Raw genomic sequence first — 26252 nt, 5'->3', positions numbered from 1 at the left:
ATGAACGAAAAACCAGCTTCACTTAAAATAGAATGCAAATTACCCGGACAGTAGTATATGAAAGTATATTGTTAATCTAGAGTTTAATGACTTTGCTTTTATTACTTACTTTTTATATGATCAAGCCAAAAATAGTTCGACGCAACGCACTATTTGCCAAAGAGAACTTACGTGTAGACACAAAGGGATCATCACGTTTGTGATTCACCAGTTTTAGTTTTGATTCTTTCGTTAGTCTGTGGATGAATAATCCGAAACTAAAACAAACGACATTGTTAGGATTTTGCGTCTTCAGCCATTAAGATTTTACATTACGTCAAATATTTAACCCAAAAACTCATTTATAGTTATACGTTTGAAGCGGTTATATGCAAGTGAATTCGATTCTTTGAAAAAGCGCGGGTCGGGGTTGGTGGTTGCGAATTAATTTAAAACGTGCGCGGTGTGCAGTTTCTTTTGTGTGCTTCAGATTCCGGCTACTGATCAGGTGATATCTTACGCCACCCGTTCCATTACATAGTAATCCACTTAACGTGGATACCTGTATAGTCTCGTAAGTATTTTCCAGTATGTAAATACAGTTAGTAGCAAGTGTACGGACGGGCAACTGTGACTAGGTTTTGTTAATACTTCAAACTTTTCGTCTGCCGGAATGCTGATACAACCATGATTTTCTGGAAAAGAAAAGTTGGACTTTCCCTAACGGTCTCCGAGTGTTTATTAAAATAAAACTACTGAGACATGAGGCGTATTAACATGTACAGTACATGTATTTCTAAAACAAGCGATAAGTGTACCACATCTGTAAACTGGCGGCTAATTCCGTTTTTACGCCACGTTACGTTACATTATGCAGAATTAGCGATTCAGGTGCGATGTCCGTGCCGTCTGTGTCTTCATATGTTCCACCTCTGATTTTTAAAACGTTTCCACACAAATACTGCACTGTTACTCGTATTTACTTTAAACGAGCTCCTGAAACCTTATGAAAATACAAGTTTCTACTAAAATGAAAGAACCAAAGAATTTTCGTCAAGTTCGCAGACAAAAAATTTACGAGTATTAACGGCACATGGATATTTTCACTCCTGTACGAAAAATAGCTTGATAAAACTTTTTTCAGTAATTCGAATCGTCTGACAAATACACTGCGCGATAATCAAAATGAAGCACCCAGAAGAGGAGGAGAAAATGAAATGAAACTACACCAGTTGAGAAGGCATGTGATGTTATTTCAGTGATTACAATATTGAGTCAAAGTTTCAAAGGAGGCAGTATGATCCCGCTGTTCTATGACGCTGGATTTCTCACGCCTGTGTGCGTGAATCCGATTCGGTTGACAAGGACGTTATGAAGCTGTTGTATTCTCGCTTGAGACAGGGTTGCCAACAACTGTTTTAAGTGGTCCTTATCATGGATACTGGTACTGCGATGAATTTTAAGTCCGCGCTGATCCACCGAACGAGCTGACGCAGTGCTTAAACGCACTGGACTCGCATTTGGGTGGACGACGGTTCAGAATCGCCTCTGGCCATCCTGATTTCCTTAAGTCGCTTCAGCCAAATGCCAGGACGGTTCCTTTGAAAGGACTGGGCAGACTTCCTTGCCCATCCTTCGCTCATCCGATGGCACCCATGACCTCGCTGTTTCTTTCCCTCTCCCACAACCAACCAACCAACCAACCAACCAACCAACCAGCCGACCTGGTCCCTCTCATGTTCAGTCTGGGACTGATCTGGGAAAGTTGATTGCCAAGGGAGAGCCTCAGCGTCACGCAGACAGTTCAGCACACGCGCGATGTAAGGACGAGCACTGTCCTGTTGAAAAATGGCATCACGATGCTGTCGCATGAGAGGTTAACACATGACACGCAAGATGTCCGTGACGTAGTGTTGCGAGTTCCCTCCGTCACTACCAGCCGTGATCTGGAATGATACCCGACGGCCAACCCTCACTTTGACACCAACAGCTACAGCGCCGTGCCTCTCCAGAACGATTGGGAGAACGGGACTTCCGACTGGTTGCTGCCATGCTCTCCGACGATGGTAATCCGTGGTAGTAGAAAATTCTGCCTTACCGCTGAATAAAATGCGACGGCATTCGCTGGCGGTCCACGCTTTCCGGTCACGGTACCACTCCAAACGCAGCCGTTTGTGTTGTGTTAACGACAGTCCAAGCACAGGACGGTAATCCCCTAGTCCGAATGCTTTTAGTCTCTGATCAATGACGCAGGGAGACACGGAATTTTGCTGGTGGTCCATTATCTTTTGTCGGATGCAAGGCGCAGATGTGAAGGTGTTACGATGTGTGTTGTGTATAGTATATCGTTCCTCCCTTGTTGTGGTCAAACGTGATCGACCGGAACGTTGACGAGTGACTGCTCTCCAGTCCTCACGGATGGGGTCACTGCCACTTCAGAGCGCCGCACGTGTCTACATATTGCACACGATTCGACCAGCTGGTCAATTGGAGACCCAAAATGGGACCCCTTTCATACTCTGTCAGAGGGTGATAACGCTGTCTCACACGAGTGCATGTCGTCTCTGTATCCTTCACAGTGATCATTCAATATGTGACGCTGTTAACTCTCCTTACACAGGGTGTTTCCCTAAAGGAGTGCAGAAATGTAACAGGACATAGAGAGCGCTCTACTAAACAGTTTGACGTAGCGAACCTGGGGTCGTAGAAGGCAACTTAGGGAGATGTGGAAATTAACTTGTCTATGATTACCGTTTTCCAGCTTATTCACAACTAACATGCGCACAAGTTTACTCGCGCTGTGCTCTTTATTTACATGTGCACTCTCTGTTTCCTGCAAGGAAATGAGGAGGACGAGCCTGATTACTAGGAAGTCGTAAAGCGGGTTTTGTTTACTTTACTTGAGGTTCGTGAAAAGAGTTCTGAGTTGTTTAAGAATGTACCCTTGGCTGTTCGTGAGATGATGGATAAACGGGTATTCATTGGACAAATATATTATACTAAAACTGACGTGTGATTACATTTTCACGCAATTTGGGTGCATAGATCCTGAGAAATCACTACCCAGAACAACCACCTCTGGACATAATAACGGCCTTGATACGCCTGGGCAATGAGTCAAATACAGCTTGGATGGCGTGTACAGGTACAGCTGCCCATGGACCTTCAACACGATACCACAGTTCATCAAGAGTAGTGACTGGCTTATTGCGACGAGCCAGTTGCTCGACTACCATTGACCAGACGTTTTCAATTGGTGAGAGATCTGAAGTATGTGCTGGCCAGGGCAACAGTCGAACATTTTCTGTATCCAGAAAGACCCGTACACGACCTGCAACATGCAGTCGTGCATTATCCTGCTGAAATGCAGGGTTCCACAGGGATCGAATGAAGGGTAGAGCCACGAGTCGTAACACACCTGAAATGTAACGTCCACTGTTCAAAGTGCCGTCAATGCGAACAAGAGGTGTGCATCGCCTCACTTCGATGTGAATGTCAGCAGTCATTTCACTGCTGTATATCCTGGTCGCTGGATTTCAAGGGGAGATCTAATCCATGGTCTGCGAGGTCACCTGACCTGAATTTACATGATTATTTCCTATGGGGACAACATATACACACCCATGCCCAAGGGAGGACTCGAACCTCCGACGGGGGAAGCCGCGGGAACCGTGGCAAGACGCCTTAGACGCGAGGCTACCAATATCATGTCGGAATCACCTTTTTCCCGGCGTAGTATAGCAAATCGACATGGTTTGGACTCAACAAGTCGCAGAAAGTGCCGTGCAGAAATAATGAGCCATGCCGCCACTATAGCCGTCCATAACAGCGAAAGCGTTGCCGGTGCAGGATTTTGTGCACGGCCTGACATCGCGATTATGTTCCATAATGTTAGATGTGATTTATGTCGGACGATCTGGGTGGCCACAATATTCGCTAGAATTGTACAGAATGCTCTTCAAACCAGTCACGGACATCTGTGGCCTGGTGACGTGGTGCATTGTCATCCATAAAAATTCCACCGTGGTTTGGGAAAAGAAGTCCATGAATGCCTACAAATCGCCCGCAAGTAGCAGAACATAACTATCTCCAGTCAATGATCGGTTCAGTTGGACCAAACTACTCAGTTCGTTTCACCCAAGCACAAAAAATGGTTCAAATGGCTCTGAGCACTATGCGACTTAACTTCTGAGGTCATCAGTCGCCTAGACTTAGAACTAATTCAACCTAATTAACCTAAGGACATCACACACATCCATGCCCGTGGCAGGATTCGAACCTGCGACCGTAGCGGTCGCTCGGCTCCAGGCTGGGCTCCAGGCTGTAGCGCCTAGAACCGCACGGCCACTCCGACCGGCTCACCCAAGCACAGCAGACACCATTATGGAGACAGCAGAAGCTTACACAGTACGTTTTTCAGACCTTGAGTCCACGGCTTCGCGAGGTCTACGCCACACTCCAACCCTATCGTGAGCTCTTACGAACTGGGCGAGACTCATCTGACCAAGCCATGGTTTTACAGTGGTATAGGGTCCAAATGATATCGTGAGGAGCCCAAGAGAGGTGATGTACGCGATGTCGTGTTGTTTAGTGCGTCGGCGGACTGCTGCGATGAAATATTAACGCTATATTTCGCCGCAGCATCCTAATGGACGCTCTCGTCGTACATCACACATTGATTTTTGCGGTTATTTCACGCTGTCTTACTTGTGCACCGACAACTACAAGCAAACGCCGCTGCCCTCGGTCGTTAAGACAAGGCCGTAGGGCACTGCGTTGTCCGTGGTGAAAGGCAAAGCCTGAAATGCGGCATTCTCGTCACACACTCTGTAAGTAGGCTGTTTAGGTTTTTATGTTGGTAACGACACGTAGCGCTCTGTATGAAAATCACTGACTGTGCTGTGTGCAGTCTGTGGCTGGTTTGCTTTGTTGGAATATTTACTATTGCAGTGTTGGGCTGTTGGATGTGATCAGCGCGTAGCGTTGTGCAGTTGAAGATGGGCCGGCAGCAGTGGTGGATGTGGGGAGAGAGATGGCGAAGTTTTGAGAGCGGATGATCTGGTCGTGTGTCCATCAGAAAGAGTAAATTTGTAAGACTGGATGTCATGAGTTACTATATATATATATATATATATATATATATATGTACGGCCAGACTTTCAGGACACGTTCCTCACACACAAATAAAGAAAAGCTGTTATGTGGACATGTGTCCGGAAACGCTTGATTTCCATGTTACAGCTCATTTTAGTTTCGTCAGTATGTACTGTACTTCCTCGATTCACCGCCAGTTGGCCCAACTGAAGGAAGGTAATGTTGCAATTGTGCAATCACGTCATCAACACAGATTTTCTGTGAACGTTTGGGCAGGCATTGTTGGTGATGTCTTGATTGGCCCCATGTTCTTCCACCTACGCTCAATGGAGCATGTTATCATGATTTCATACGGGATACTCTACCTGTGCTGTTAGAACATGTGCCTTTACAAGTACGACACAACATGTGGTTCATGCACGATGGAGCTCCTGCACATTTCAGTCGAAGTGTTCGTACGCTTCTCAACAACAGATTCGGTGACCGATGGATTGGTAGAGGCGGACCAATTCCATGGCCTCCACGCTCTCCTGACCTCAACCCTCTTGACTTTCGTTTATGGGGGCATTTGAAAGCTCTTGTCTACCCTACCCCGGTACCAAATGTGGAGACTCTTCGTGCTCGTATTGTGGACGGCTGTGATACAATACGCCGTTCTCCAGGGCTGCATCAGCGCATCAGAGATTCCATGCGATGGTGGATGCATGCATCCACGCTAACGGAGGACATTTTGAACATTTCCTGTAACAAAGTGCATGAAGTCACGCTGGTAAGTTCTGTTGCTGTGTGTTTTCATTCCATGATTAATGTGATTTGAAGAGAAGTAACAAAATGAGCTCTAACATGGAAAGTAAGCGTTTCCCGACACATGTCCACATAACATATTTTCTTTCTTTGTGTGTGAGGAATGTTTCCTGAAAGTTTGGCCGTACCTTTTTGTAACACCCTATTGAACACTATTAAGGTAAATACATTGTTTGTTCTCTAGCAAAATCTTTTATTTGCTGACTATGCCTACCAGTATTAGTGCCTTCAGTAGTTAGAATATTTTATTTAGCTGGCAGTATTAGCGCTCGCTGTATTGCAGTAGTTCGAGTAACTCAGATTTTTGTGAGGTAAGTGATTCATGAAAGGCATAGGTTATTGTTAGTCACGGCCATTCTTTTGTAGGGTTTTTTGAAAGTCAGATTGCGTTGTGCTAAAAATATTTTTTGTTGGTTTAGTGTTGATCAGAATAAGTGAAGAGAGAAATGTCTAAGTACGTTTAGTTTTGCTCAGCTGTTTGGAAATCAAATAACGTAAGGGGTTTATCAGCACAGTCATTCATAAATTTTTCTAAGGGGAGGTTTCAACTCTTGACACTGTGGATCTCGGAATCCTGAATTCCTTAACGATTTCTGAAATTGAATGCCCTATGTGTCTAGGCGCAACTACCATTCCGCGTTAGATGTCTTAATTCCCGTCGTGCTTCCATAATAAAGTGGGAAAGCGTCTCACACGAACCATCTAAGCACAAATGACGGCTCCGGCAATGCACCGCCCTTTTGTACCTCGTGTACGCGATACCACCGTCGATTGCGTATGTGCATTTCGCGATCCCATGACTTTCGTCATCTCAGTACAGAACGCTTGGTTGGAGATCCCCAGATATAACCCTGCACAGCATTCACAAAGTACTATTCACAGCGCACGGAATCGGAACTGTAGACAAGTCGTTGCCGAGTCGCTTGGCACGGCCCGAGTAATCAGCGGGCCAGCCATCTGAGAAAGGCAGTAGAAAGAGGCGTCCGCCGCTGGCCAGATAGCCCCGGAGCGGGCCGGCTGGCGTTATCGACGCCGACGTCGACGCCGGCGGCGGGCGGTCGCGGCCGCCACTGTGTGGCCCTCGCTCTCAATGGCGGCGGAGGCGGCGGCGCGGCGATACCCCGGCCTGCCGGCTATTTCTGTGGGCCGAGTTGGCAGCGGGCCCGGGCGCTACGGCCTCTGCGCCGCGCCCCTGCGCCGTCAGCTAAAATTGACGCCACCTCCCTGTTTAGCGGCACACAATCTCGGCGGCGGCTGTCTCCGGCCCTCTGCGGCCGGGGTTTAATTCAATTCCACCCTCCGCCGCGCTCCCGTTTACCGGATACGGCGCCGCCCACGCGGGTTTACAGACACACAGTGGATTGTGGCGCTCGAGGTCCTCCACCAATAGGGGCACCGATCTGGTGGAGGACGCTGCGCGCCAGAAAGCCCTCCTTGGTTCGGATGGCGTCCTGGCGAATGATTACATTTTGACAAATAGACTGTCCAGTCTATTAGAGTTGCAGCAATGGGTAAACTGGCAAGACGACGAAGGAGCTTGACGCTGGGGATGGAGGGGGGGGGGGGAGGGTCTAGAGGGTTGTATTATCGTTGGGAATTAACCCGTTAACCCGTCAATACATAGGGTGGTTTTGGGGAACCATAGTGAACATTAAGTAACGATACTCGATTTAGGGCTTGAAGCCTTTTATTGTCGAATACGTCAGTCCATCCAAGATCAAGTCCTACGACACTACTTGACGTCTTAGAGCAACTATTTTTGTTTTAGCGACCTAACTTCCCGTTTTACTACGTCAACCATCTGAACACGCTTCACGTCTAATCCAAATTCCCAACATGTAGCACATTACATACCTATCACCATATGTACACCTATCGTCACCTGTACATTAAAAAGCCGGCCGAAGTGGCCGTGCGGTTAAAGGCGCTGCAGTCTGGAACCGCAAGACCACTACGGTCGCAGGTTCGAATCCTGCCTCAGGCATGGATGTTTGTGATGTCCTTAGGTTAGTTAGGTTTAACTAGTTCTAAGTTCTAGGGGACTAATGATCTCAGCAGTTGAGTCCCATAGTGCTCAGAGCCATTTGAACCATTTTGTACATTAAAAAGTGGTTCAAATGGCTCTGAGCACTATGGGACTTAACTTCTGAGGTCATCAGTCCCCTAGAACTTAGAACTACTTAAACCTAACTAAGCTAAGGACAGCACACACATCCATGCCCGAGGCAGGATTCGAACCTGCGACCGTAGCGGTCGCGTGGCTCCAGACTGTAGCGCCTAGAACCGCTCGGCCACCTCGGCCGGCCCTGTACATTAACCTCCGTGCTCGCAGCCTCACGCTGATTCCTCAACAGGTCGGACGAAGAGTGCATCGGCACTGAATGATCTTCAATTTCCGGTAAGGAGCATATATATATATATATATATATATATATATATATATGTGTGTGTGTGTGTGTGTGTGTGTGTGTGTATGGTGTATGTTCTGTGGCACATGTGGGTTGAATATGTCCGAATGAAGAGGCAGCACACATATAAAGAAACTAATGTAACGTATTTGGCAGAAATATCACTGCAGGCAGCTACAGGCACTATATGTCAGGGTGTTGGTGAACGGAGCGAGCTAAAGTTGAATGGCCGCGTAAAACTAATATCAGTAAAGTGAGACGCCAGACTTCCAGTAGGGCAATCTTCATGACTGTAGCCATCCATGAAGGACTTGTCTTCCAGACACGTTTATCCAATTCTTGAGTGCAGTTCTTGGGTGTGGGATCCGTACCAGAGAGTACTGATATATTAAATCCGCAAGCTCCAAAGAAGAGTAGTATATTTTGTTACAAATTCATTTAGTAAGCGTGGAAGCGTTTCGGTGATGCTCAGCCAACTCCACAATTAGACGCCAGAACAGAGGCGTTGTGCATCACGATGCCATTACATACTCAAAATTCCAAGAGCGTACCATCCTAAAGGACTCAACCAATATATCGCTTCTTTCTACGTGTGTTTCCCGTAAAGATCACGAAGGTAAAATTGAAGAGATTCGAAATAACACGGATGATCGCTAACAGCCGTTCCTTCCGCACAACATTCGCAAATGGAACGAAAAAAGTTTGGAAGCGACAGCACTATACAAAGTGTCCCGCGGCACACACCATACAGTGGCTTGACGTGTATAAATCACTTTTTGTTTTTCTCAAAGAGTAGCGTTTACGTTTGGTATTGTCCATCACGGGCGCCTTGTTATAGGGAAAGTTTTATCCTAAAGGCCCAAGCACTCAAACTAGTTGCTACAGCCTCTAACACAGTTCATCTCGCTTTCGCCACATGTTGATTACCTTCATAATCGACTCCTGGACCTGGAGTCTCCACCTGCTCGTCGAGATGCCGCCGGCTACACGCTACGTACTGTGCCACCGTGATCCACTTGCGCTTCTCGTTCTTCGCAGTTTCCTCTGAAATTAACTAAAACACCACAGCCCTTTCTAGCAGAGGTCAATTACGTACAATTGTTCTAAAAGATATATGCAGATCTGCCGTGTTCTAATTTTATCGTAAACTTATTACGTATTTCCGAACATCAGTAACAGAACAGTGCAATACACATTGAAAGTCATCTACTGTTCTACCAGTCATGCTCTGTGATAATACGTTTACACTTGCAGCTCTCAAAGAAACTATAGTCACTCTTACGTCTGCTAGGGTACCCCTTATCTTTGTATGGGTACCCCAAAGGCATGTCTTGAGCAGCAAGTCGCTTAAAGTTTGAGATTAGCCAACGAATTGTATTGCTTGGCGCGGAGATCATTTAACAAAGCCCGCATAGCTTGTAGACAAAGGGATATTCTTCTTCACGCTTCCACTTGCTGCCGTGAACAAGCTCTGCTTACCCGCTTGTTAAGTCACGTACTAGCCGAACTATTTAGTACACACGCTTTGTGTTGGGATACTGAAAGAGGCGCACTGAAGTGGTTTCGTCCATCAATATGGTGAGATGGTTGCGTGATTTTTAAGACATATTCATGTGAGATAACTCGCAATTATGTTTCACGTGGGAAGTGCTAGTTCTTTGTTCTGGTTCACAACTTGGTCTGAACACACTGGAATCTAAATCCATTTTCTATTCGGTCATTCGGGTCTAGAAGTTGCTTAAGTCATTACTTATCCACTCATGAAATAATTATACGGGCGGTAATATGAGAACAATATTTTTTTCTGCCTTTTCCAAATGAATGGGTTTGTGAAGCCACGTGGCCCGCTGAAGGACACTGAGACATGAGACTTTTTCTTCATTTCTGCACAGTATATACACGCTTATTCAGTAGTTATGTTATTTGGGACTCTTACGAAGTTATTTTCCACTGCTCTGATCTTAACCCAAATCCACACCTCTGCTTAATTAAGAACTTCTTTCCCGAGAAGGTAAAATTTCGTTTCATTATCTTTAAAAACAAGAGAAAATTAACTGCCTTCAGCAAGGATACTTACTTTTTTTAGCGATATTTTCAGTCAGCAAGTTATGTAATGCAGTGGTGGTTTAAGATACTTGTCTGCAGTGACAAAGACGTCGATGTATAGCTACCGTATGTCATTTCTAGTAATTAAGTATTGCAGGATGCAGTGTGCAATTTTATTTGCAGTTTATCGCTTAGCTTATGTAACTTTGCATTATTCCTTTGCGGTGTTGGAAAGCTCCTGCTCCCTACAGCATACAAGGTGAAGTTAGACAGCATTTTGTTCACGTTCACTTGCTGGTCAAATTTCATATGAGGCAGAATGTTTACAAGATATTAAAACCAGAATTATAGTACTTTGTGAATTCACCGGCTAAAATTTAACGTAGTGACGGGCTATCTGTATATAACATTTATAACCCGACTCATAAAAATACGCTCGAAGTTGAAGCTTACAGTTGAGGACTACAGGTCTAGGGGCTTAGGAGAATAAGCAGATCTCTCACAGCGTGGAATGTTGTTCTTTTGAGAAGACCGAGACCGTGGTAACTCCACAGGATTTCCACAATACAATGTATTTGTGTCAGTCAAAATGACATTTTACAACTATTGTTTGTACTGTGTTTGGGAATTTCATACATACGAGTGACTGTGATACTTTATCATCTCTGACATATAAACGAAATGTCAACACAAAATACTGCGTATTGACGGATTACAGGACGCTCAATTGTAACTGACATGTTACTTGTTACCGACTCATAGAACACTGATGTTCATGTTTTATAACCACAAACGAACTATGACTGACGCAGCTACGAAACAACATGTGATGAAAATGTACATAGAATACGATGTTTCAGTGTTCTGAGAATAAAAGAAAACTCAGGAGTGATTCACGTAACAGAGCTGATCTTGGATTTGACATTTTCCATTTGGGAATTGAACGAGATGGAAAAAAAGAAAAATGTTAGCTCAATGGACCAGTGTTCGTCAGAATGGCGTCTCAAACCTGTATCCGGCCATCCAGATTACCTGGGTGGTTCCAGTGAAAAATACATAGCCGATTTCCTTCCTTACTCCTCCTCCAGCGCTTGCTTTTGTCCATCTCTCGTGATCTCGTCGTTGATAAGAACACTATTCTTCTTTCTTACTATCTGTTTCGGTTTTGTGCTTTATAAAATTCAAACAGTGTGTGTTATGGAAAAATTCAAATCTGGATTTTCACTACTAAATGTTGAAATCTGTATGATGGTGGGCGTTTCTGTATCCGGAAAGCAATCTTGTTAATAGCGGGCAAGTTGAACGTACAACGTAAAATAACCAATTTCATAAAACAACTTGAGACATTAAGTCGATGAATCAAATAATTCATTTTCCTGGCACTGAACTGTTTGCCGTGCACTGAAGAACGTTTAGTAACAGCATTTACATTCAAAGATTGTTATGTCTAACAAATGTAGTGATTATGTTTCACTCACGGCAATGTAAATATCAATTAACACTAAACTGCTCCTAGGGCACGATTCACCGCTCCATTCACAATAGGATTAAATCAATTCAAATGTCAAATGGAGTACGACGTGCGCACGAGAAGCATACATCTGCTTTACATTCGTATCTTGTGTTGAATACCAGACCAATATTTCACCAATCTGCGAACACACTCAGCTGTTCCCAACAGCAGTATGCTAATCACCCTTCCTTTCTGAATATTTCATTTTCCATCCATGTAGGCAGGTCGTGCCGTTGTAGAGTCCTCAATTTTTTTAAGCGAGAGGAAAGGGCAAGATCATACTGGGACTACATATTTCCATTTCTGGAAATTGTTGCGCAACTAGAATAAATCTCACCAAAACCATGTAGTAGGGGATTGGAGCTGCAGAACCAGATAAAAATACATGGAGCTAATGAGTGTTTGCATACGTCCCTGTGCATATGAAACAACACAATTGATAGTCAGTTACTACGATATAAATATACCGATGTGGTAGCGTCCTTCAAGAACTGTGTCCCTCTAGGTGTTAAATTTTTAGTTTTTGGTCATCAGTCTTCGGCCGGTCACAAATTCCTTTCTTGAGCCAACATCGTCCTCTCAGAACAGTAATTCAAGCCTACCACATCAATTGTTTGTTGTATTTATTCCAATCGCTATCTTCTCCTAAATGTTTGCCCTCTATCCTTCCTCTAGTTCCATGCAAGTTATTTCCTTACGTTTTAGCATTTGTTCTATCATTCCGTGCCTTCATCCAGGAAGTGTTTACCACATGTTTCTTTCAGATTCCTCGGAGAAGCTCCTCATTCCTTACCTTAGTAGGCCACTTAATTTTGAGCACTCTTATGTAACAACACACTTCAAACGCTTCGGTTCCATTGTTCTCCAGTTATCTCACAGCTCATGATTCACATTTTACAATGCTCTGCTCTAGATGTACATCCTCCGAAATTTCCTTCTCAGCTTACGATACATGTCCGATACTAGTAGACTCTTTCGGCAAGGAAAGGTCTCTCCACCTATTTTAAATTGTTTTTTGTGCCCTCTTTGCTCCGTCCATTTTTCGTTATTTTGCCTCCAAGGTCGCAGAATACCTTCACTTCGTTTACTTTGTGGTCCACAATTTGGGTGTTTAATTTATCGCCAATTTAACTTATTATGCGCGTTGTAACGGGGCGTCCACCTCTAGCATTACTTTTCCTCATCAGTAGTTGTCGATACCACTATTATTTTTCGAATTTTGGACAGGTCAGCATTATCTCAGTTGCTTTTCTGAAAACTTTCATATAATTTTATACACAGTAAGTTATACTTCCAGCTAAAATTTATGAAAATGAGTTACTTTATAAAATATTTTAGTCTCGATGATACAATCGACAACTTCTAGTACTGAATGTACAGTTTAGATTATTTTGTTTTAGAAATATTACGAACTATGGGTACACTTAAAATTTCTATTATTAATTACGTAATACTGTACTGGTTATCATGTTTATTTGAGATTCATTTATGAAATAATAATCGAAAGTAAGATTGTAACAGACACAAGTAGAAATTCATTTCTTAATAAAAATTGTTAACCTTTTGGAATATGGTGTGGAAGTCGTAAGCATGCCTCCGATGTGATTGGACGTATTTTTGTATTTTGTGCGAACTATGTAATTTCGGCTTTGTTAATGTGAAAAATCAACAGACTGTGATATACTAAAATATGAAAAAAATGTATAAACGTAAAAACAAAAATCCTGCAACAACAATCTTCAAATTTATTTAAATCAATCGAACCGCGAGGACCTGAAATGTAACCTTTTCAGCTTCAAGAAACAGACCCCTAGACAAGAAGAACTGGAGCCAGCTCAGCAGCCGGCCGGTGTGGCCAAGCGGTTCTAGGCGCTGCAGGCTGGAACTGCGCCACCGCTACAGTCTCAGGTTCGAATCCTGCCTCGGGCATGGATGTGTGTCATGTCCTTAGGTTACTTAGGTTTAAGTAGTTCTAAGTTCTACGGGACTGATGACCTCTGATGTTATGTCCCATAGTGCTCAGAGCCATTTGAACCAGCCAGCTCAGCATGGCTCTGAGCACTATGGGACTTAATATCTGAAGTCATCAGTCCCCTATAACTTAGAACTACTTAAACCTAACTAACTGAAGGACATCACACAGACCCTTGCCCGAGGCAGGATTCGAACCTGCGACCGTAGCGGTCGCGCGGTTCCAGACTGAAGCGACTAGAACCGCTCGGCTACTCCGTAGCTCAGCGTGACAAGCTAAGTAAACTAGACAGTTCATTGCACTCTTCGCTCCTCTAAAATCTTCACAACAGACTTCGTTCTATGTGGACAATAGATGGAATTAGGAAGGCTGGGGCAGATTACAGCCTGAACAGATTCTTCTTACTTTTGTTTACTGTTACTCCATACTCTGTGTTTTCAGTGGACTGAAGATTCAACAGGTCCTGTAATTTTCCCACAGTTTCTCAGAGGGTAGTAACTGCATCAGAGATGTCCCTCCACCCTGAATTTTAGCCCACTATTACGCCACACCCGACTGGGCAGTTACCCGCGGCACCCGGACAAACTACGCCCGACTCCGCTTGTAGCGCCGATCGCGACAGTGGCGTTCGCCTTTAAGCTAGGTCGCCGAGTCTGCTAAGCCGCGCTATTTTCAGCTCGGGGAACGGATTCCCAGCGACTCGACTGCGTCCGTCGTTCCGACCGGCTGTGGGGGGGAGCCCAGTCTCTTGGGTGGTGGTAGGCGCATTCCTAACTTACACCCAGACAGTCCGACACCTGTGCTTCTTAACACTTCCGTGGCAAATTCACCTTAATGCGAGCTGTTTTTCTGGTACTCGAATGTGAAATATGCAGATAACTAGAAGCCTTGGACGGCCTCCGAAAGACACTTCCAGGGCTTCGATACACTGGTAAATTAACACAGCATTGCAGCGTCCTCTTCTCGTGACCTGTAAGTGTCTGTTTACGAAAGGTCGTCAAACTTTTAATTATCACGTCTTAAAAATAAAGTTACGTTATTATCTTTCTATTTTCTGTGCAAGTATGGTAAAACAGCGACAGACGGTCATGATTTTTTCACATGTCAATATCAAATCTTAATATACACAAACCACTGAGAAATTTTGATTTATTGCTTTACGAATTTATAAAAAAAATAAGGACTTAGTTCACGTAGTTAGGCCAAATTTCAGATGAACCGTGACTGTTTTAACTATGTAATACTTGACCATCTCTCCCACGTATCAGGCTTAGATGGCCAAACATGCAAGGAAAAGATGGCCAGCTGGCGAAACACTTTAAAACCAAGGAGAAAACCATATTAAAACAGTACCCAATACCTTTAACACGTTTCTATCAAACTTCTTGTTAGAGATAAGTTTTGTAAAGAAAATTATAGGAAGTCGCAAAACTCCTTACTCACTGGCTAAACCCAAATAAAAACCTGAACTCACAGAATGTAACTCGCGAAGTGCCAATATCAAATGCCTATTAGGCCTACTAAAAACATAACGTGTATATTCTGTAATGGAATCCATCAAGCCTATATTCAGGACATTGGAAATTAAAATATCCTGTGGTGCCTCTCTTGCTTCCAGTTGACTGGTTCGACTGCAGTTTTTTAATCACAACCGGTTTTTATTTTTCGTTCTAGGGTTTTCCTTGGAATATTACACACCACAGAATTTCTTCTGACTGAATCACTATCATTCTTTACTGTGTTAATTGCAGTCTGAAGATTGTGAACGTACTTGGTTGGCATCTGTAAAAAAAATGAACTCCCGTAAAAGCTAAAAAACTAAGTTTTACGGGCTGGCTAACTGTCTCGAAGATAGTGTGCTCATCTCTTTTAATTGGCGGAGAAAGACGGCCACAGAGCGTCCTCGAACACGGTTACCGAGAAAGCAACGAGGAACGGCATGACGGTATACGGCTAGACATGTACAGCCCTGAAATGTAAGTTAACGTAACTATACACAGTCTAAATTACGGAAAAATGGAAATGTCTTGACAGGTTACATAATACTAAGGTATATTGAAAACTAAAATCTTGAATAATACTTATTTCTTTTTGAAATAATGAGTGCACTCGCGACTAGAACTTACTATCAGCTGACCGGCAGCTCTGAAAAGCGGATAGCTCGAGAACCACAACCGTTTGTCATCTCCCCCGTTAGTCTATCCATCCTTGTTTGACCCTACCTGTCTACACATTGAAATCACGTCCACACAGTGCCATTACAAAATGCCATAGGAGGAAAAAACAACACACAAAGCCCATTCTTAATGTCGAGTATCGTGTGCTAATTCCATTTTCGGCTGTTGGGGGAATATACGCATTTCAGCTCAAGACATTGAAATATCTCGAAAACTACATCTCGGATCAAAAAATTTATAATTCCAATTTGTTTCTCTCGGAGTGGGCCTTCCAATGATACCACACTTGACACCTACGTCTCCCCGTGTGTAGATGGCGCGGGCAACTTTGAAATCTTCAAAAATTGTTCAAATGGTTCTGAGCACTATGGGATTTAACTGCTGTGGTCATCAGTCCCCTAGAACTTAGAACTACTTAAACCTAACTAACCTAAGGACATCACACACATCCATGCCCGAGGCAGGATTCGAACCTGCGACCGTAGCGGTAGTGCGGTTCCAGACTGCAGCGCCTAGAACCGCTCGGCCACCCGGCCATCTGAAATCTTCAATGGAAACTCCTGTTTTCTATTGCAGATGACGATTCTACGGCAAAATTTGCATACATTTTCTCCGAAGCATTTTCTTCGTTTCGCCACAGATGGTGCTGTAATCGGAGGAATAAAAATGAGTACACAATCGTTATTTACGACATGTTACTCAACGGTCCTTGAATATCCAATGGCACATGGTACCCCATATCCATTCTGCGAGGTTAGGAGAGGCCAGAGTTTCGCGATTTCAAATCGGAAACCCCACTCGCAACATTGTATTCCTCCGACAAGTCGAACACGGAACTGCTCTAAGCGCTGTCGCGGCCGCTAGCGAACTATGATGTTTCATAACAGGTAGTACACTGAGACCGGAGCTCACGTATCGTGCAGACGTAGAACAGACAGCGGCTCTAAAGATTATAATACTTGCACAGTGTTTATTGCCCTCACACCTACGTATCATTTGGAGAACAGGCGTGTAAGTGGACGATGAATGTTTCAACCAGAGTAGAAAAAAACTGATATGATGCTGATTTACGGAGAATGGAGGAGAACAGTTACTGGAGTGTAGACAACCCCACTGGTTACAGAAAGCTGACCACTAACGTCCTTGGTCGGTTATCGTAAGGGTGTGGCATCATTGGGATGAAACTCATTGGTCCGTATCTTATCGGCAGCACTCTGCATTGACATAAATATCGAACGTCTTTGGAACAGGAACTATCGGTACTACTGAGGGATGTTGCCTTGGACGTTCGACAACGTATGTGGTTTCAAAATTACGGTTGCTCAGCACATTACGCAATTGAAACACGGGAGGTATTAGACCGTTTTTACACTGGTCAATGGTTCAACTGGCTCTATGGGACTTAACATACGAGGTCATCAGTCCCCTAGAACTTAGAACTACTTAAACCTAACTAACCTAAAGACATCACACACATCCGTGCCCGAGGCAGGATTCGAACCTGCAACCGTAGCAGTCGCGCGGTTCCGGACTGAAGCGCCTAGAACCGCTCGGCCACACCAGCCTGTCCCCTATATTTGACGACGTCGGATTTCTTTCTGTGGGGATATTTAAGAGAAGGCTTATCAGAAAGTGCCAACAGGGCGCGAAGACATGATAGACCACACCAGAAACGCCTTTGCTGACAGTCCTGCAGATATGCTTCTGTCCTGTGTACGGTTACTAAGTGTATTGACGTTGGCGGTACTACATTTGAACACTTACTCTAACTGGAGAAGTGGAGTAGCTTTCGCCTCGAGCCACGGCCACAGTGGTCCCGTGTTTGATTTGTCGGAGGAATACAACGTTGCGAATGGTGTTTGCAATAAGAAGTTACGAAATATTGGGCTGCCCTTCTGTCGCTGCATGGAAGTGGAGTCCCACGTGCCATTGAGTAGCAAGTCGTAAATTGCGATTATGTACCCATTTCTACTCCTACTATTACAGCGCCATCTGTGGCGAAATGAAGAAAATGCTTCAGACAAAACGTATGTAGATTCTGCAGCAGAATGGTAATCTGCAATAAAAAAGCTGGGGTTCCCATTGAAAATTTCAAAGTTGTCCCGCGCGATACACGCAAGTGGTAGGCTGGGGTCGAGTGTAGTATAACTGGACGTCTCCCTTCGAGACAAACAAATTGGAACAATAATTTTTTTTTGATCCTATGTGTAGTTTTCGAGATTTTTCAATGCATTCAGTTAAAATGAATCTCTCTCTCCCCCTCTCCCTCTCTCTCTCTCTGCGCGTGTGCGTGCGTTTCTTTGTCTGTTACGTAACGTGTAGCAGACTAGTGCACTGATCCCCGTAGCTCACCGGTTCCGCTGCCAGGTATCAGTCGCTCCGTTTCTGACACAAGAAAGTACATCTTTATTACGGCAATCTTTACATACGAATTCATTCCTCCACGAACAGAATTTTACGCAATGAAATTGAAAAAAAAATGTGTGGATTCAATTACCTTGCCTCGGTGAAAATCCTGCACTACCCGTGTTAACGCGCGGCAAGACAATGCACTTGCTGTCTCGCAATGCCCGCGGTCCATCTGCTGGCATTTTTGCTTGTCTAGGAACAGCAGCATCTGGGGCATGATTGTGTCTGGTGATACATTCAGACTCATTATTGCTGCGGAATCTTCCCGGGAAATTTCAGTCAGCAACTCCGAATGCGAAAGTACTTTGTTGCGGCCGACCTATATGGGGAGAAACGATCGCCATAATGAAATAGGGGAAATCATAGCTCGTACGGAAAGATATAGGTGATTGGAATAATTGAGAATTGTGAAGGTTGTTCGATGAACCCTCTGCCAGGCACTTGATTGTGATTTGCAGAGTATCCTTGTAGAACCGCGTAGTGACTATGATGACCTGCACATTGGAGAATCGCGCTTGTGATTCGATTTGTGTATCATTTCGTACCCAACGAACAGTGGCACGTTTTGTCGCGGGGTCGTTTAGCAGGCGCGAGTTGTTACTATTGTGTCTCACTGTTAGAGGCACAAAACGCGAGGGTGTTTTCAGCTCGTTTCTAAATGCAAATAAGTAGGAGGCCGAGTTGATAGGAGCTGAAAGAGTCCAGGTTGCAATAATATGCGGTGCGTTACACTGTTAGAGAGAAGGACTATCATTCAAGAAACACATAGTACAATGAAATTACTTATCTTAAGCAGTTTGTAGGACTGCAGCTGCGACTATGAACTGACAATGTCGTAACATGGAATAACATGAACTAATACAACATATTCTCAGGGACTAAGCCTGATGGGCCCTCCTCAGAGAATCAATGCAAACATTAAAGACCTGGCAGAGGGCCGATTATGAAAGAGCGTCTGCCTAGGTTGAAATCTAGCTAAGAAGTGAACGAGGCACACTCCAGTTCCGTCGAGCTGCACAGCCCGCTGAAGTGCGCTGTGTTCGGCAGACGACGGGCTGCCAACCTTGTGTTGGAGCGGAGTTGTAGTAGTATCTGTGGCGATGATACTACAGTTACGGTGGTACCCCACAACGCCCAGTTGCAGTCGCTACAAAAGGCCTATGTTCTATGACGGATAGGGCTACTGTTGAACTTCCGAGAGGGCATTTCCGAACAAGAGTCGGACAACGTATTATTTCCTCCCATATATAAGGTGCTATTTAGGGAGCAAAATAACTGATGATGGTCGAAGTAGAGAGAATATAAAATGTAGACTGGCAATGGCAAGGAAAGCGTTTCTGAAGAAGAGAAATTTGTTAACATCGAGAATAGATTTAAGTGTCAGGAAGTCGTTTCTGAAAGTATTTGTATGGGGTGTAGCCATGTATGGAAGTGAAACATGGACGATAACTAGTTTGGACAAGAAGAGAATAGAAGCTTTCGAAATGTGGTGCTACAGAAGAATGTTGAAGATAGGATGGGTAGATCATGTAACTAATGAGGACGTATTGAACAGAATTGGGCAGAAGAGAAGTTTGTGGCACAACTTGACTAGCAAAAGGGATCGGTTGGTAGGGCATGTTTTGAGGCATCAAGGGATCACAAATTTAGCATTGGAGTGCAGCGTGGAGGGTAAAAATCGTAGAGGGAGACCAAGAGATGAATACACTAAGCAGATTCAGAAGGATGTAGGTTGCAGTAGGTACTGGGAGATGAAGTTTGCACAGGATAGAGTAGCATGGAGAGCTGCATCAAACCAGTCTCAGGACTGAAGACCACAACAACAACAACATAAGGTGATTCCGTGATAAGAATTTTTAGGACTGATGGAGAAGGGTAAATGCATCAGCTTGAGGTAAGGTTCACGGTCTGGAAACATCACTGACGAGTCTTAGACTATACGCGAGAATCATTCTGATATCTCTGACAGTTGACATCATCTACTATATGCTCTATGTTTTTTGTATTTTGCGAGGAGGCAGTATGGACCAAATCAAAATACTGTACTAAATATGGGCTCTGACATGCATACCTCAAAAGCTGTGCGCTCTTGTTCAGCAGAAGGGATGTGTTTCACAGCAACAAAGATGAACAAGTGTTCATAGCCCTTAAAGTATGTACTTTAGACCCCACGTTTACTGGACATTTTTTCTTGTTTGATCCATAATATCACATCTGGAAGTTACCTACCTTACAAACTTCGCAACAACTGTACCGGTAATCCGTTCCATTGACAGAGGAACCAGAACAATTTTCGCTTGTAGCTTCAGACTCAGTCATTACGGAACCAGGGACCTTTACCTCAAATTGACACGTTTACCCTTCTCTGTCTTGTACGGAAGTTCGTAAAATCATCATGGAATCACTCTGCATGTCTCGCAAAATGACCAGTATCCGAATATAAGAGAAATTAGATGTCGTACTTGAGCTCATCGACAATCGTTGCTTGCTATCACCATATACGTGAACGAGGCACACTGCGGTTCCGTCGAGCTGCACAGCCCGCTAGAGTGCGCTGTGCTCGGCAGAGGACGGGCTGCCAACCTTGTCTACAATGGTAGTGGTACAAGAGGCCGTACATCGTATGTTGACTTGCAGTGTACAGATGTAGACGAACTTCACGGCAGTCGGCACTGCGTATGCTCCTGCCCAGAACTAGTACGCGGATAATTATTTCCGCAGCAAGTTTCATCTTGTGAGAGTGACCTAACATGGAGTAAATATTGCAATGATAACCTTTTCAGTGTAGTATTGGACGGCTCCAATCATGTGTGAAGAGAATCAGCTACAGAAAGCGACAGCATTGTCAGTTTTTACTGTGCCCACTTGCTCTGTTGCTGCGAGAACCAAAATTATGTTTAGGCTCTGCAGTACTGGTGGAGAAAGAAATAGGCGAGCTTTTAATACACCTTGAGTAATATTTAGTTCAAAAGTCACTATCACTTTGGTAAGGTGGAGACGCACTACTTACTTGCACTGAACACAGACCAGGTACGTGAAACGGAGCCACAATCGGAAAGTAATTGTTAGTCGAAGATTTAGTTTCGGCCCTTCTCTTACAGGGAATCTGCTTGAAGCTATAGCCTGCATAGCCGGAAAGGAAACGGATGGAAGTCGTTTATATATGAGTGTTCAGAATACTGTGCGACTATCTAGCAGCGCCTCAAGCCTCTCTCGTCTGAAAGATTATGGTGCACTTAGGACCGTCTTGCCTCTCAAAGCGGAGGGCACTGACCTGCCTGAAGCGCTATATCGGTTTCAGAGCCGACGACCGTAGGTGCTATATACATACTACGTGAGGCCCCTAACCTTTTTCTTTAAAATGTATTATGGCTCGCTGAAGATGATGATGAGCAGTTTTCATTTAACTAATGGTCACAAGTGATTAAAACACAAACATTTAAAGTACATACATAAGGAAATTAACTCAGTTTCTTTTTTTCTTTCTCACGGTTCTATTTTTTAAGTTTTAAATGACAGTTATCGATATTTCATATGTATGGTGAAAAATTATGATGAAACAGATCAATGTAAATTTTGCTTTTCTATTATTATTGAGGGTGGTTGAATGAATCATAGCTAAGAACAGATGGTTCAAATGGCTCTGAGCACTATGGAACTTAACTTCTGAGGTCATGAGTCCCCTAGAACTTAGAACTACTTAAACCTAACTAACCTAAGGACATCACACACATCCATGCCCGAGGCAGGATTCGAACCTGTGACCGTAGCGGTCGCGCGGTTCCAGACTGTCGCACTTAGAACCGCTCGGCCACCCCGGCCGGCAGCTAAGAACACTTCACCACTACAACTACAAGCTTCGGCGAGATTAAATATTCATCGTCATTTGTGTTGCCATCCAATACCCTTGACTACGACGACGAATTACCTAGGAGCTCATGTTTACTGGACATTTTTTCCTTTTTTTGGTCCATACTATGACATCTGAAAGTTACAGACTCTACAACCTTTTGAACAACAGTAGCGGTACGTGTATCCCACTGTCAGAGGAAAAGATAAAAAAAACTGAATACTATGAAAATGATCCGGCCACTCATACCGTTTTTCAAGAGCAGGAATCTAAACCCATTAAAGTAATTAAAACTTTATAGAGTAACATATCATGTGACTAATATACGCAGTTTGCAACCACTACAAAACAGGTGTTTGAAGTGGAGCCTAGGAGCCCCAAGGTGGGCCAGGACAAGAGAAAAGAAGGAACTGAATGGAGAAAAATACGTCGCTGAGTACATAAATGACCCGGCAACTCGTCTTTCTCACAAATTGGATAAGTGTCAGGGAAATGACCGCCAACTTGCGAATGTAGACCAGGCCCTACCACGACACTGGCATAAATACGAGGTGCCTCGAGCCATTGTTTCATCTCACAGGGTCATCAAAGATGATGCAATGTTCAGTTATTCAGTGTCTTACATATAAATAGTTACTGTCAATCGCTCGTACGACTACCTATGCAACTCACTCAAAGGACCCACAGAGAGGCCCTTTGCAAGCGAACACACAATGAAATGGAACTATTTCCCATACCCATACCTTGCCACGCCAGAAGAAAGAATCGTCAAAGGCTATCACTCTTTGGACACATGTTAAAAAAGAAGTAGAAGAAGAAAAAAAGAACTGCAGCGGACAGTTCTCTTCAGTGCCCCGAGTCGTGTATAGTCTCCAGTTACCGCCGAGTCTACAAGCTACAGTGTACGTCTGTCGTCTCCGAGAATTAGGCTGTGTAGGCCAGCTCTGAGCTTTATGTAGGCATCACTCAGAGGCACAGTGACAGGACTTCTAATAATTTCAAACATCTAATTGTGCTGATCAGGTCACAATAAGTAGCAGTATTTAAGTTGAGTTCTTGTGAAATGTCACAACACAAGTAGACAAATGGTTCAAATGGCTCTGAGCATTATGGGACTTAACTTCTGAGGTCATCAGTCCCCTAGAACATAGAAATACTTAAACCTAACCAACCTGAGGACAGCACACACATCCATGCCCGGGGCAGGATTCGAACCTGAGACCGTAGCGGTCGCGCGGTTCCAGACTGTAGCGCCTAGAACCGCTCTGCCACCTCGGCCGGCCACAATTAGACGTTTGGAATTATTACCTCTAAACTATTAGAGTCCTATCACTGTGCCTCTGAATGATGCCAACGTAGAGTTCAGAGCTGACCCACTATGCCTGCGGAGGCCAATTCTCGGAGACGATGGACCAACACTACAGTTTGTAGACTCGATGGTAACTGGAGACTGTACACGACTAGGCACACTGAAGAGAACTGTTCGCCGTAGCTCAGTGCTCCGGTATTTAACGAGGCATTGACGAATCGCTATGCACACACATGATGCCCATGGGTTGGCAACTGATAGCCCTGGCGAACCTCAACATAGTTAGTACTGCCAACCCATACAGCTACTGCGTTACGAGTGTTTCGAGCGAAGCTTATCGATACTGTTGTGGTACTCTCTGAGATGTAAGTACCGCCACCTGAGATACTTACCTTTCTGCCAAAATACAAGAAAACATATAATATCTTTAGTGTGCCATTTTATAATCTAATTCTTGTAGCGTCGCCTGATTAAATTCGAACACACTTTTAAAGTTTGTTTACATTTTTGGAGACATTATGCATTCCATTCAACATTTCTTGGAAGCCCGTCACCGCCTGTGGCTAAATTACAGTGTCAGTGGAAACTCTTGAAGCTAGTATGTCTTCCCCCTCAATTTTAATCCCCTTTGTAAATTTTTCCTTGCTTTCATTTACAGGGATCTGAGCACTATGGGACTTAATATCTGAGGTCATCAGTCCCCTAGAGCTTAGTAAGAGCCTACGGAATACCTGACCAGCTGTGTGGCTGGATTGAAGAGTTTTTAGCAAACAGAACACAGCATGTTGTTATCAATGGAGAGACGTCTACAGACGTTAAAGTAACCTCTGGCGTGCCACAGGGGAGTGTTATGGGACCATTGCTTTTCACAATATATATAAATGACCTAGTAGATAGTGTCGGAAGTTCCATGCGGCTTTTCGCGGATGATGCTGTAGTATACAGAGAAGTTGCAGCATTAGAAAATTGTAGCGAAATGCAGGAAGATCTGCAGCGGATAGACACTTGGTGAAGGGAGTGGCAACTGACCCTTAACATAGACAAATGCAATGTATTGCGAATACATAGAAAGAAGGATCCTTTATTGTATGATTATATGATAGCGGAACAAACACTGGTAGCAGTTACTTCTGTAAAATATCTGGGAGTATGCGTGCGGAACGATTTGAAGTGGAATGATCATATAAAATTAATTGTTGGTAAGGCGGGTACCAGGCCCGCATCTCGTGGACGTGCGGTAGCGTTCTCGCTTCCCACGCCCGGGTTCCCGGGTTCGATTCCCGGCGGGGTCAGGGATTTTCTCTGCCTCGTGATGGCTGGGTGTTGTGTGCTGTCCTTAGGTTAGTTAGGTTTAAGTAGTTCTAAGTTCTAGGGGACTGATGACCATAGATGTTAAGTCCCATAGTGCTCAGAGCCAAGGCGGGTACCAGGTTGAGATTCATTGGGAGAGTGCTTAGAAAATGTAGTCCATCAACAAAGGAGGTGGCTTACAAAACACTCGTTCGACCTATACTTGAGTATCGCTCGTCAGTGTGGGATCCGTACCAGATCGGTCTGACGGAGGAGATAGAGAAGATCCAAAGAAGAGCGGCGCGTTTCGTCACAGGGTTATTTGGCAACCGTGATAGTGTCACGGAGATGTTTAATAAACTCAAGTGGCAGACTCTGCAAGAGAGGCGCTCTGCATCGCGGTGTAGCTTGCTCGCCAGGTTTCGAGAGGGTGCGTTTCTGGATGAGGTATCGAATATATTGCTTCCCCCTACTTATACCTCCCGAGGAGATCACGAATGTAAAATTAGAGAGATTAGAGCGCGCACGGAGGCTTTCAGACAGTCGTTCTCCCGCGAACCATACGCGACTGGAACAGGAAAGGGAGGTAATGACAGTGGCACGTAAAGTGCCCTCCGCCACACACCGTTGGGTGGCTTGCGGAGTATAAATGTAGATGTAGATGTAGATGTAGAACTACTTAAACCTAACTAACCTAAGGACATCACACACATCCACGCCCGAGGCAGGATTCGAACCTGCGACATTAGCGGTCGCGCGGTTCCAGACTGTAGCGCCTAGAACCGCTTGGCCACCCCGGCCGGCTTCATTTACAGCTTTTTCTGTGTAGAGACTGAATAATATCGCGGATAATCTACAACCCTACCTCACTCCCTTCTGAACTACTGATTATCTTTCATGTCCTTGCACTCTTATAGCTGCAGCCCGGTTTCTGTACAGTTGTAGGCAATTTTTCTCTCTCTGTGGTTTAGCCCGAATACCTTGAGAATAAATTGTGTGTTCCAGTCAACTTTGTCAAATGTATTTTCTAAATCTATGAATGCAATAAATGTCGGTTTGTCTGTCTTTAACCTTCCTTGTAAGGTAAGTCGTAAATCTGTATTGCTTCGCTCGTCGCTATATTTTTCTGAAACGCAAACTGATCTTCCCCGATTTCGACTTCTACCAGTTCTTTCAGCCTTTTTAAAAATAATTGGTGTCAGTATTTTGAATCTGTAAATTCAGTAATAGTCACACTTACCAGCCCACAAATAACGGTACAAACAAATTAAATTCAAAATAGCCCTAAAAACGACGACAGTACCTTTATGTCACTGGTCAAAGACGACAGATAGTACGGCAGATCCCTTCTCGCCAGATGTTTTGAGCGGCAAATTGTAGTAAAAATAAGTGTAACAACAG

This window comes from Schistocerca piceifrons, chromosome 5 (genome assembly GCF_021461385.2).
Source record: "Schistocerca piceifrons isolate TAMUIC-IGC-003096 chromosome 5, iqSchPice1.1, whole genome shotgun sequence".
Taxonomy (NCBI): Eukaryota; Metazoa; Arthropoda; class Insecta; order Orthoptera; family Acrididae; genus Schistocerca; species Schistocerca piceifrons.
The sequence above is the reverse complement of the archived record's forward strand: the minus strand, read 5'-3'. Positions refer to the sequence as shown.